The following is a 10,237-nucleotide window of genomic DNA, read 5'->3' as shown; positions in this document are numbered from 1 at the left end:
CATTACTATTAAGACACGCATATGAATATTATTAAATATTAATATTAAAAAACAGCTATATATTTACATAAAAATACGGAAACTTAAAGTTATAGAGTAAAATCAAAGAAGATAGAACATTCCATAAAACGACAATATATTTTTGTAATTTCATAGATTTATTTCGATTTCGAAAGCCAGCTTCTTTATTAGCCACATTAACCCTTTATGGCCTGCGTGACTTTTAGGGTAGCGTACACACACAGAAAAACAGGCAGAAATTCCATTAATTTTTGTCCTTCTTATCGCTCGTTGGCTCACGGGATCGCCGATGAAGGGGATGGACTGGGATGGGATGGAAGGGAGATGAGGAGGCCGTCTGCCCGTCACCACCGATTTTTCCGCTTTTACCACCTCCCCCCCCAACCCACTTTCCGTCCACTGCAATCTTTCGTTTTCAGGGTTCCCTGCGTGCCGCAGTGCTGCAGCTTTGGCTTAGCAGCGTCACGTGCTGCAGCGCAAACTTAACGCATTTCCGTGCCCAAGGAGCCGCACCACCCACCACCCACTAAGCCACCCATCATGCTACCCAAAACCACTCAACCAGCCAGCAGAAAAAGAGGCGGTGGTGGCGACGGCGGCGGGAAGGGGCGTGCTCAAGGGCCTTATTGATGGCAGCAGCGACATGGCTGCGAAAATTTATTGAAGCGTTAAGTTGCTGCCTTCGGAGACTCCGTTTAGTTTTCCCCCAAAATCACTCCGATTTTCCATTGCTACCAATCGGCCCACCTCCGTCCCCCCTCCGCGTTCATCAACACTTGGCAGGTATGAAATGCTCTTTTGCATGACCCCCGACCCCCGACCTCATCCGACTGCATCCCCACCAATCGAGTGGTTTTCACTGTACACTTGTCCAGCTGTTGGTCAATACACGAAAACTGCATTACGACTGTGTAATTCCATTTAATTAGTTGCCCCAACAATGCCAGCAGAGATAGAAACATAAAAAGCCAGAGAAAAAGTGTGGAACGAATCGAAATTAAAAGCATGCTTGGAGAACTGAAGAATATGTAGCCAAAGTTTCTATGTTGCACAAACTAAAAATAACAAACATAACATAGTAATAAAAATCCAAATTAAAGCTGCAGTTTCAGGGTATTATTAATAAATAAAGATTTTTATAAATTTGTTGAGTGCTATTTTCAAAATAGAGAACCAACACTCGCAGTCGGTAGGACTCGAACCTACGCTCCCAGAGGGAATCTGATTTCTAGTCAGACGCCTTAACCACTCGGCCACGACTGCTTGATGTGCTGGCCAATTGGCAATTTGGTCGAGACATTTTTGGTTAATCTAATAATAAATAAATCAGTTTAGATATGACAAACTACATATGTGTGTGATGAGTTTCTCGAGGGGCTTCTTAAGATAAGATTGTACTATAAACTGTAAGTAAATTATTATTAGCATTATCAATAATTTAAAATGAGAATAAAGTAAAGTAGCTGCTGCTAAAATGAAAATAAAGTAACATTAGGAATTTATCATTCACTTTTTTAATTATTAAATTGTTATTATGTGGCTTCTAATAAAAATGTATATAATATTGCTCATACGCCGTGTTGTGTGCTTGGGCAAAACTGAAAATTTAGTTTTAGATTTGCGTGAAATGCTCTAAGCCATAAAAAGGATAATCATGCATAATATTTTATTGTGTTAAGATAGCATATAGGTTACGCTTCAAATGGCTAATAGACTTTTTCCCTGCAGGTTTATGATGTTCACTTTTTGAAAATCAACCGAAAAGCCAAACGTAAAGTTCACTTAATTTTGCACGTTTTTCCAGGCATTGAATATTCGATTTATCCATAATTTATTTATTTTAGTCGCTTTCATGCATATTTTCCCCCACCGAAGCGCTGGATGCAACATCCACGGACTGTTGTGCAATTTTGCTGTGGCAGGCGATTTTGTCGATTTTCCACCGGCCTTTCAATTCGCTGGGGGAAAATGTTTATTTGCCGACTCTTCATGTCTATTAGGGCAAATTAATTGTCTATTTATTTTTTGCTTGCTGCCGCTGCCGCTGCCGCTGCTGCTGCTGCTACCTGCCATCAAAATAATTCGACATTTAACATGGCAGGTGAGCTGGCAGTGGAATGATTTTTTTCCCTTATACTCGTACATATCGTATATCGTTTTTTGTTTTTGAAGTGCAGGCGCACAGGACGTTCCAAATCGAATCGAAAACCACTTGAAAGCAAACAAGAAATTCCCAACCGTTGTTGTGCCATTAAAAATGAATTAAATATAAGTTTGCGGGGACGGTAGACTTTTGTTTTGCCGATGGGCGCCATTTTGTTTGGTTGCATTATCGATGAGGCGCCAAATTGATTCCAAGTGTAGTTACGTGCAAGTAATTTGACTAGCAATCGGTTGACTTCCACTTCAAAGGGGATGATGAAACAATTACTGAATTTTACTAGTTTAATTGAGAAGAAATTACCTTAAATCGGCATGTTAAATGGTATGGAAAACATATATAAAAACTGCCTAGTTTAAGCGCCTTTTGGGTATGCAACATATTTTTTAGGGAAAAAACACCTATTAAAAAATGGTCAATGCAAAGTGTTATTGTTAGTTCAATAAGAATTTGTAAGTTTGTTAGTTTGTAAGAATTACAAAAACATTTTAATTATTATGATTATTTGATTGATTAATTAAATAATATATTTACATTTCATTTGGTGGATAACTTGTAATTTGTATAAATATTTATAAAATATCCACTTGAATTGAAAACATGGTCTTGGGTATTTCCTTGTTTTGCCTTTGAGCCAAGCTATTCCTGCAACATTTCGTGTTGCATCAACAAATCCGAGAGCTCGCAAGCTGCAGCTCAAGAGCGCTGAAAAAGAGAGCTCAACTCAGGCACACGGATTGCGAGTGCAAACTGCTACGTTGCGAGCATAAGAGCTTCAAATGCAATCGAAGTTTCACTCAGGCGTCGCAGCAAGCAGCGCAGCCGGCGTTGCAGCTCAAAGAGAACTGTTTCGCCGAAGAGAGAGCCAGAGAGAGAGAGAGAGAGAGAGCAGAATGGCAAGGAACAGCGAGCACAATGTGCAGTTCGAGTGCAACGGGAAATAGGAAGTGAGTGCATGTTGCCGGGAAATTGTGAGTGCAAACTGTTAGAAGAGAATGTGAGTGAAAAAAGGGTGATGGAAGAAATCTGCAAAAAGTGTGCGTTAATTCTGTTTGCAGGGTAAGATTGGCCAAGTTAACGGAATCTAGACGGTTTGATGTTCAGGAATTTCATGAGCAACAAGTTCAAAAGAAGACAAACTTCACTTGTAATGCGACATGTTTATAAGAAATGTTTCAAGATTTGCTTAAAATCAGTAAATAAACACAGCTTCTAGAGAATCCTTGCCTTGATAAATAACTAACTAACGAATAACTTAACTAGATAAAGTATCTAAAGAATGAACCAGAAACAAAGAGATTGTAGAGAAAAGAAATGGACAAGTTCGGGCTAGAAGAATTCGAGGGAATGCAGAAGAATTCAAAATGGGCAAATAATTGGCCCAGGTAATAGTAGTAAAAAGATGATCATATAATGATATCATTAAATACAATAAGTATTTTAGGTTTTGATAAATAGCTGTCCCTGCCAAAAGTACGAGTTCCTGTCCAGAAGAGAATGCTTTTGGCCAGGCGTTAGAAGAAAGAGGCCCGTGAAGAATTGAGTGTAAATACGAGTCCCTTTGCAGAGCACAAGAGATGGTCGAGTGCAATGTGAAAGCTGAGTGCATTGCGTGTGTGAAGAGAGTGTTGCTTCGCGTCTCGAGTGCACCCGCTGACCAGCTGTTTGTTTGTGGGCGTAGAAGTGTAGGTGGTGGAGGGGGCGTGTGTGGGTGGGCGGTTGTAAAGTTGTTGAGTGTGCGATTTTTGGCAGCGACGCCGACTGCGACGCCGGCCGAACGGCAGAGGCATTGAGCCGGCGCACGTGGCCACGAAACTTCGACAACGTTCGACGTTGCAATGGGTGTTAGAGCCCGACCGCCAGCCGCCGCCCCCTCCCCCCCTTTGCACCCCTGCTACCGCACCTATTCTGCGCCCCTGCAGCCTGCCCACTCCCCAACCCCCACCCCCCTCCCACACGCATTCGCAGCCGCAGTTGAGCCCACTGGCCACGCCTACGCAGCGGAGGCGGTGGAGGCACTGGTTGGGATTGGTGCGCCGAACTGGACACTGCCACAGAAATATACCACCCCCGCACCCCGTCGGCTATTCTACCCCCGAATTCTACAGCCCTCTCCTCTCGTCTTCTGCTTCTTCTTCGGGCTTTTTCGGACATGGCGCGTAAAAAGGCGCTGCTGCCGTCGACGTTGGCGTCGACCTTTCCTGTAAAATTTTTTGGGGATTATTGATGCGAGGCGCACCGAAATGAAGACGAAGAATAGTAGTTTGGGGGGGTGGGTGGAAATAGGGTTAGAAGAGAGGTGTTGGCATGAGAGAGAGAGAGCGTCAGGGGGCTGTCAGAGAATTGGAAGAGAGCAGCGAGAGCGGGAAGAAAGGCAGAGAGTTAGAAGAGTGGGGAGTTATTAGCGGGGGAGTTGGCGAAGTGAAAGGGTGCAAAGTAAAGGGAGGGCAGCAGAAGAGGGGAAGAAAGAAAGTGTGGGGTTGCGGGGGGCGAAGGGGAACAGAAAATAAAACGTGACCGAAAGAGGGGCCAAATAACAGAGGGGGTGGCAAGAAGAGGCACAAAGCGGTAGAAAGCAACTGTGGGGTGCAAAACTACTGTTATTTTTCTTTTCCCTCCACCTCCCCCCCTCGTCGCCGCCGCCGATTCGCAATTTTTTTTTGTCTTCTCTCCTCTTTGTCCGTGGGCAAGCGCAAAAAGCAAATGAAAAATATTAAAAACTATTGATGAAGCACATTCGAAAGAGAGGCAAATAGCGGGCCAGAAAGAGAGGGCCATTCAGTGAAGGAGAGAGACGGCATGCATGCGTGTGTGTGTGTGTGTGTGTGTGAAAGTGTGTGTGCGGGTGGACATAACGGCATAAATGAGGCTTTAAGCCTGTTAACAGCCAACGCAGGCGGCGCAGCCGACGTCGCAGTCGCAAACGGTTTTTAGTATAAGTAACGAAAACTAATCGTGTGTGCGAGCGAGAGGGTGAGTGTGTGCGAAAGGGACAGAGGGACATAGGGGTTATGAGGACCCCAGCAAAGTTAATATGCAATTTTTCGTGACCATTTCCCTATTCACATATTTTGCAGGTTAATTACTCCGAGTTTTTCGCGGTTGTTTGGACCAAATTGCGGGGTTTTTGGTAGGAAAAGTAAGCAAGGGAATTTATCACAGTGAAAGTTACACATAACATTAGAAGGGAATCAACGTACACGTGAGTTGGCTTAGTCAAATTAATACAGGATAAAACTTTCTTTGTCATATTCCCAAAAAATAAGCAATAAATAAAAACAAAAACATCGCGTTGCGAGTGTCACAAATTATTCTAATTATACTAACACTACTCAACAAAAGAAAGCTGTATGATATGCTATTTCATATTTTCCATTCCATTTATCTAACAAAGTTGCCATACAATAGTGTACTTTCTCTATATCTAGTTTTAAATACACATATTGGTTGCGAAATGTGCATATATGCAAAATAAATGAAAATATTTTTGGCCAGACTACTCCATTTCCTTCTAAACCCCATACCGCGCGTCACGCATTCATTGGCAGGACGAATCAATTTTCGCCCGACTGTGCAAAACTCACCTGGCCGAACACAACTGTACCTGGGCACGTCTGTATCGAATCGAATTGAATCCTTTGGCGCGCTCGTCGCGACATGGCAATCGCTCTAAACAAACACAAAATGCAATAAATTCCGAAACGCCCGACCGACCAACCGACCGACCAGGTGTGAGTAGCTATCGATTATGGGCCCAAAAATCCGCATTCGCAGACGGACAAAGGGGCAAAAAAGGAGCAGGACTCCACATGCTTTGCATGTGTGGCTCAGACACTCACACACTGAGACGGGGCCAATAGATATACGCATTGATATAGTTCCATTCCGTTCAGTTCCGTCCAGGGAATCCCAGACGAATCCAGACGAATCGGGACTGGGCGCAGTGGCCACGGCAACCTGGCCAACCCGCAGCAAAGAAACCCGAATCCGAATCTGAGTCCGCCTCCGAATCCCAAGCCCAAGCCCAAGCCCAATACCAATCCGAGTCCCAGTTCCAGTTCCAGGTTCGAAACGAGCCCAAAAAAGGTCTGTGGAATCGCCGGCTGCCCTCTGCCTCCGGTTTTTTCCTTTTGTTAATTAAGTTTCGTTTGTTTTGCGAGTGCCCTCGGACCGCACCGTTGTCGTATTTGAACTTTTGGCCGGGACACGCCAGGATGAGCACGAAAATACGCACACCGAAAACAAAAATTACCGCAAATTTAAATTTAACAATTCCAGAATTAATAGTACAAATCAAACAACAAAATACAACAAATTTCTAACATAACTATGTATAATACAAAACACAAAATGTGTTGCATACTTCACGGCGTTTGCCAGGATAACTCTCTGAATGTTTTCAAAAATTGCTGATACTGTGCACATGCATTTTAAAATTAATAAGCACTAACTATCATAGTTGAAAGTTTAAAATGTTTTTTTATACACTCTTTGTACTAGATATTATTAGTTTTTTTTTTGCAGTAACTAAGGTTAAATTTCCAGTTGAGACTGCGCCATGCGGGTGCTCAGCTTACTTTGAATGCGTTCGGTTTTGGCCAAGTTTATTATCCCAGAATCCCAATGAAGTGACTGAGAAATAGGCAGTTAGTTTTCCAGTTCAATTTGGATCATCAGCGGCAAGATCCGATCCCCACGGGCAGCCGACAAGCTACAGAATAGATTGATTTTAGCAAATAAAACAGCAGCTGTAGTGCATATAGAAGGCGTGGCATCACCAGGAGGGGGGGCAGCGGGGGCAGGGGGTTACTTTAATTAATAACTTGTCAGTGTGCAAATGACATGGGAGGAAGCTACCAACTTAGCGCCCTTGGGCCAAGCAATCTGAGCCAAGTTGACGGGGGCCAACTGCAGCTCCATTTTCCCGCTTGGCTCCATTCGGGCCAACATCATCTACTTCTCTTAGCCTTCGCGTTTTGGCCTCAAGTCGCTTGGCATTTGGCTGTTTGGTGGGGCAATGGGATCGGCGGGGAAGTATGCGGTGGTAATAGCGTAATAGAGCAAAATAGCGCCAAACTTACGGACTTAATTCATGGCTCCCCATTCGAACTTTCAGTCGATTCAGTTGTGTTTTTGCGGAAGATACAAATCATATGGTTTGGCGTGCCGCTATAGTTTTCTATTTTAATAATATTATTATAATATTATATTTTATAAAAATACTTTAATAAGCAAGTAATATTAAATAACAGTTATGCAATGAGATCCCTGTTAATTGTCAGATTGGCTTGGATTTTTCGTTAGATTTTAAAGTAAAGCATATTGAGACATTTTCCGCAACTTTTCGCGTTTTTCTCAAGCAGTTTTCCTATCGCCCGAGTACTTTTCCCATCGCCTTTGTCACTTGACCACAGATTTCACAGCTTTTTGTAACCACTTTCAGCGACGTTGTCGAACTTCATCACTTTAAGGTCGAGCAGCAGATGAAGTGGAAGAGTGGAATAAACTGCAAATAAATAAAATAATATAAATAAACGTGGCAGTTATGGACGCCCCCGCATTTAAATCCCACTGATATCCCACTGGCCATCTCCGTCTCCATCTCCAGCTTCAGTTTTCTGTTTCCAGATTCAGCTCCCATCTCCATGCAGCCATGTTGACCTAATTTTTTAACCCTCTGTCGTTTGTTTGTCCGTCCGATTGTTTGCGCAAAATGGGTTAAAACTTTTCCCCCACTCTGTGCGTTTCTATGTGTGTGTAAGTGTGTGTTCTTGTAGCTTTGGGGCTGGCTGGCTGACTGGGGTTAAGTTAAGTAAGGCAAACTTAACCGGCTCCGCATCCTTCGTCCTCTTCATCCGCTTCGTCCTTTTCTGACTCCCCCACGCAAAATGTCACACAATGACGCAGCGCTAAAATGGCAGTCGCAGTAAATGCAAAAAATGGTGGTGGGGGGTGGAGCTTGTGGAAAGAATGTCAGTGTCTTTCAAGGATTCGTCTTTGGCCCCAAACCCGCTGCCAGGAACCTCCACTTTCAACCGGGGAATATATATCTCCCCCCTTTTTCTGCTGCTGACTTTGGCGTGACAAATGCATGGGGCCAATGGGCAATGTAATAGAAAAAGTTAAATTAGACGCACTGACATGGGTTTTCGGTGCTCGGCTTGAAGGGGACTATCCGATAGTTTTGGCTCAAATTGGCACCATCATTAAACTTGGCTAAATATATGCGTGTGTAATTCCGTTAATATATAGCTGAAAGCGTGAACAAAGTCTTGCAACTTGTGAAAAACTTAACTGCTTAAAAATGAAGGAATATATGGTAGAAAATATACATTTTCTTTTCACTTTATATATTTTATTTATAAGTCTGTTTAGATGTTTATGTTGTTGAAACATACTATACCATCTCTACTATCTCAAACATTTTTCTGTGGCATTTCGGATTGTATCTGACAGAATGTCATTCGGGTTTGGGCTTGAATGGTGGAAGATTTAGAGGCGATGGGGGGCAGTCGTCTGCAAAGTACATCAATCTTCGATGACCCTATTTTCAGATTCCGCAACAGTTTTTGTATTCATCAGCTGATTCGCTTAGCTTTAAAGCTATTTGTATATGATGCTGACTTTAGAAAGACCTTCTTTGGACCTGCGGCTATCCTTCATTTCCATCATTTGTTACGTCACTCATTACGTCATCGAGTGCATTCTTCATCTTCCCTAAGTTACAAAAAAAAAAAAAAGAAAAACCATCTAGCGCTTTTGACTTTTCCTCCCAGCGAAAATACAAAAAAGAAGACCTTCATCATCATGCCCAACTGCAATGGCATGTTCATCTGCAGACCCATCATCATCATCATAATCGCGATTAAATTGCAATTTTTCTCACTTAAAGAACGTAATTCGCTGCGAGCCAACAATAATGACGGCCAAGTTAATGTTTTGCTTACCACATTCATTTCAACTCGCAGCAACAACTTTGGACACGGAATAAAAACAAAATAGGAGTGAATAGAACGGAATGGCAGTAAAGTCAGGGGCGTTCTTCTCCTCTTCTCTATATTTTTTTTTTTGGTTTGGTGGGGGGGAAAGAAAGGGGCGGGGTGGTGTGGTGCTGCGATGTGGGAAGGTGCGGAACATAATTAATAACTCAATCCAAGCGGAAACCCTAAGACAGGCATTCAGTGCAGTTTAGTTCAGCTCAGTGGAGTTGAAGTTGCACTTGATTCACCGGCTTAAGTACTGAGAAAAATAATGTATGCATTTGATTGGATTATTGAAAGTAGGAAAGGTTTCCTGAGAATATCATAACATTCTGAAGATTCTGATGATATTAGCAAAATGTATGGGAATAGATGAATGAAATGAGGGAATGTTATGTACATTCAATGCTATCTATTATGAATATTGAAAGTAGTGATAAAATCTAGCAATTGAACTGTGTGGAAGGCATATATAGATTTTAGATATTTTGGCTGAATATCTGAAGGATTGTATGTAAGAAGTACAACTCTAATGCTGTTGCATAAATTAGAATTAAATACATATAGTTTTGATTGCGGTGCAGTATGTTTATGTGGCTGAGTTCTGTGGATGTTCGCACTCTGCGTTTATGAAGTGCGTGATCGACTGGATGAAGGGGGGGACAGGTAGTAATCCTCGTGAGCGGTCACGAGATAATGGATACGAGACCCACGCACACGCCGAGGTGGCAATTAAATGTGGCAAGACAGCTTGAAAAGGCGGAAGCGTCGCCGTTCTTGACGCACTCATTGCGGTCCGAACCCGTGATTATGATCGAGGCCCTATATAACTTGGCTAGGCGAACATACCCCCCTGTAATTAACACTGGTGGCGTAGATGGTGGAGTGCGTCTAACGGAGTGGCATACAGATGAGGCAACGCTTGATGCCAAGTACAGTGGGCACTCGCTTTCAAACGCCCTGAGGGCCGTGGGCGTTTTCGGGTAGGCGTGTTTGATTGTTCAATCATAAGTGGCTGGCCATCCATAATCACAGTGCTCCCAACCGCACTGTTTGCCTTGGCAATTAACCGCAA

General features: G+C 43.0%; 1 non-coding gene across 1 annotated transcript; it reads right to left on the bottom strand.

Moving 5' to 3' along the window:
• Positions 1-1,202: 1,202 nt before the first annotated feature.
• On the bottom strand, positions 1,203-1,284 carry Trnas-aga. The gene has a single exon. It is a non-coding gene; the product is annotated as a tRNA-Ser (tRNA).
• Between the last annotated feature and the right edge of the window lie 8,953 nt (positions 1,285-10,237).

Source organism: Drosophila santomea, chromosome X (assembly GCF_016746245.2).
Source record: "Drosophila santomea strain STO CAGO 1482 chromosome X, Prin_Dsan_1.1, whole genome shotgun sequence".
Taxonomy (NCBI): domain Eukaryota; kingdom Metazoa; phylum Arthropoda; class Insecta; order Diptera; family Drosophilidae; genus Drosophila; species Drosophila santomea.
The sequence above is the reverse complement of the archived record's forward strand: the minus strand, read 5'-3'. Positions and strand labels throughout refer to the sequence as shown.